Source organism: Ursus maritimus, unplaced genomic scaffold (assembly GCF_017311325.1).
Source record: "Ursus maritimus isolate PB19 unplaced genomic scaffold, ASM1731132v1 scaffold_19, whole genome shotgun sequence".
NCBI lineage: Eukaryota > Metazoa > Chordata > Mammalia > Carnivora > Ursidae > Ursus > Ursus maritimus.
In genome coordinates, this window is record NW_024424341.1 from 48,966,230 (window position 1) to 48,970,206 (window position 3,977).

The window sequence follows — 3,977 nt, forward strand, 5'->3', positions numbered from 1 at the left end:
GACTCCTGGGTCTGAGGGAGGAGGGGCTGGGGGCCTGGACTCCTGGGTCTAAGGGAGGAGGAGGTGGGTCCCCAGACTCCTGATCCTGCTGGAAGGTAGACCCCCGCTTGTACCCCTTCTGTGCCCCCCAGTCAGGTACCCCAACTCCCTGCAATGTGTGAACATCAACATCTCCTCGGATCAGGAGTGTCGGCAGGCTTATTCCCAAGCCATCACCGCTGGCATGGTCTGTGCCGGTGTCCCCCAAGGTGGGAAGGACTCCTGTCAGGTGAGGCCCAGGGACAGCCAGAGGAGGGGGGCTGTTTGCGGCTGGGACTGGGGTATCAAAGAATCTCAGGAGCAGGAAAATCTGCAGAGACTGAGAGAGATTGTAACAGCGGGGCTGCCTTCTAGCTGTCCACCCTCGGATAACGGACCTAATCCCTCTGTGGCTAAGTGGACTCACGTGTCAGGTGGGGCAGCCCCTCTTAGGGCAGGTGGTGGAACGAGACAGTAGTCCACGGAAAGAGTGCAGAGCGGTGCCTGCACTTAGCTCTCATCGCTGCTCTAGCTGCTGTTACCACATATGGGCGCTGGGAAATCTGTGCTCAGGGGCTCCAGAGACCTCACTCCATCCCTGAGAGGTGACTCCAGAGACGGGGAGATAAAGAGGCATACGCAGGGGGGGCGCAGTGAGCCGCAAGAGGCAGAGACAGCAGGAACCAGGGAAGAGGGAAGTCACTGACCCCAACTCTTCGGGCTGATATCTTCGGAGCCCTGCCGGGGGTCTCAGCCCACCTCCTTCCCCATTTCTGCCTCTTGGGTTTTCCACACCCATGACTCTGACCATCTGTTCATGGGTATCTCTATCTCGGCCTCTCCCCTTCAGGGTGACTCCGGGGGACCCTTGGTGTGCAAAGGACAGCTCCAGGGACTTGTGTCCTGGGGGATGGAGCGCTGTGCCCTGCCCGGCTATCCCGGAGTCTACACCAACCTGTGCAAGTACCAAACATGGATCCAGAAAACCATACAGAGCAAGTGATTGCTGGTTTAACTGAACACCAGCTGCCCCCTTGCTTGCCCAGACCTTGCTCTCTGCGCTCAAGACCCAGGAGTCCCAGCCCCCAGCCCCCTCCTCCCTCAGACCCAGGAGTCCTGGGCCCCAGCCTCTTGATCCAGACCCCTGGCCCAGGACTCTTCCTTTCCCAGAGACGTTCTTTCAGGATTTCTCTCCACAACCCCACAACATCATTATTCAGGGCCCCTTAGGTACAGGAACAGGAGCAAGAAAGCACAAAACTGGCACCAAACCCCAAAGAAGACATTTTTCGAAACTCTTAGTGTCTCTAAAAACCAGATAAATGGGGGGGGCCTGGGTGGCTCAGTCAGTTAAGCGTCTGCCTTTGGCTCAGGTCATGATCCCAGGGTCCTGGGTTGGAGCCCCACATGGGGCTCCCTGCTCAGCAGGGAGTCTGCTTCTCCCTCCCTCTGCCGCTCCCCCTGCTTGTGCTCTCTCTCCCTGTCAAAGAACTAAAATCTTTAAAAATAAATAAATCAAATAAAAATAAAAACCAGATAAATAGTAATAAAAATCGAAGAATCCTAAATTTCATTCGTCTGTCATTGAATTCATGGCAGGGATATGCCAAGAGCGGCTTCATCGTGCCCGTTCAGGAACCGCACTCTTGACAAGTGGCAGAACGAGGTGCCTGTTGCTCCCCGGGGGCACTCCCCAGCCACGGGCGTGCGGTGTGGTGGAAGGAAACACCCAGCCTTGGAGCCTGACCCCGAGCAAGACTGCCCTCCCTGAGCCTCGGCTCCGGCTCCGGTCCTGTGAGCAGGGACTGCCGAGGTCCGGGCAGGGAGGGCAAAGACTCCCTTTGTTTCCTGGAAAACTCTATGCAAATGAAAAGGTCCTCTTTTTCCTAATCTGATCTCAGGTGAGGAGAGTTGAGTTAATCACCCTCTGGCGTTCAAGTCCTGGCAGAGACCTGCTCTCATTTTATTTCTTTATTCCATCTGTCATCCCTGGCTCCAGTCCCCTCCCTCCCCACAGGCACCAACCCAAGCGGCCTTGAATACGGTGCATCCTTGCAAAACATGCCTCGTCATAAGCTGTTGCTTCTCATTTACATGAAGCCATTGTGTTCCGAATCTCGAATCTCGAATCTCGTTCTCTTTCTTACTTTCATTCCTCAAAGACTGTTTACTGGGCACTTAAAGTGCAGTGGGCACTGTTCTAGGTGATGCAAGTTGAGCTGTGAACAAGCCAGATAAATCTAAATGCTTCCCCTCACAGAGCTTAGACTCCAGCAAGAGGTGACAGACAAGAAACAACAAACATAATTTAAGAGTAAAGTAGAGGGGCGCCTGGCTGGCTCGGTGGGTGGAGCGTGCAACTCTTGATCTGGGGGTGTAGGTTCAAGTCCCATACTGGGTGTAGAGACTACTTAAAAATAAAACTTTATGGGGGCGCCTGGGTGGCTCAGTCGTTAAGCGTCTGCCTTCAGCTCAGGGTGTGATCCCAGCGTCGTGGGATCGAGTCCTGCATCGGGCTCCCTGCTCCGCTGGGAGCCTGCTTTTTCCTCTCCCACTCCCCCTACTTGTGTTCCGTCTCTCGCTGGCTGTCTCTCTCTCTGTCAAATAAATAAATAAAATCTTTAAAAAATAAATAAATAAAAATAAAAATAAAACTTTAAAAAAAATAAAAAGTAAAGTAGAGACCCCCTAAGAGTAAAAGGTCAATAAACTTGAGTCAGGTCACAAGACCAGTGTGTGTTAGAACCAGCTCGTACCAGCCCGTAAGAGCCAGCTGGCCAATTTTTAGGAATTTGGAAAGCCAGGTGGCAGACACAACCATTATTAAAAATTAAATTACATAAACTTATAATTAAATAATGAATATTAAAAAGAAGGTCAATATATACTCGACATTCCTTAATTCCTAATTATTTTCACTAATAGTTATGCTTCGAAGTTATGTTTGTTTGTTGCATTATGTCTATAACTGTGAGCTTTTTTTTTTTTAAAGATTTTTATTTATTTGGCAGAGAGAGACACAGTGAGAGGGAACACAAGCAGGGGGAGTGGGAGAGGGAGAAGCAGGCTTCCTGCTGAGCAGGGAGCCCGATGCATGGCTCGATGCGGGGCTCGATCCCAAGACCCTGAGATCATGACTTGAGCCTAAGGCAGATGCTTAATGACTGAGCCACCCAGGCGCCCCTATAACTGTGAGCTCTTCCAACCCTGTGCCCACTGACATCGCACTGGGAGGTTGATATCAGCCCAAGCAGGAGTATTTCCACACAGAAATTGGCAAAAGTTTTTTTTTGTTAAATCCTTACCAGCACGGCACAGGACTGGCCTGCCTAGGAATGACCCGATGATCCTAGCATCTGTCTCCCCGTGGTTCTGTGCCGCGATCCTACAGAGCTCAGCTGGAGGAGAAGGCAGTGTGGTCTCACCAGGGTTCACTTGCTCTCTTGCGGGGGGCAGCACGGGACCCGAGAGTTCTCAGATGGTGGGTCTGGGATCCTCGTGGTTACGGCAGTTCCAAAGAGCTGTTGAGACATGGAGTCTGCCCCTTCCGTCCAGGTGATGCAGACACACCTTGGCTCTCCCACGTAGCAGCCATACAAGCTCTGTGGAGGAAAGGGGACAAGAGTAGCTATGTCCTGGGGTAGATTCGGGCCCCCAGTGAGATGGAGATACAGCCCATGCTGTGATTCTTAGCCTGTGTCCTATAAAGCGAAATAAATATAAAGCAAAATAAAAGCCGTTTCGATCAAAGATTACTTTAACCTGATTTCCCAACTATACTCCCCACTGTGATGGTTGAGCACCCCTTTTATTGCTTCTCAGATGCACATTCCTTCGCACTTTTCACAATTCTGAAATCAGGACACATCTTACAACCAACGGTGTCTTAGCATTATATCATCATTTAATGGACAGCTTCTTTCTCTGTCTCTGAGATATGCAACTTAATAGTGCAAATA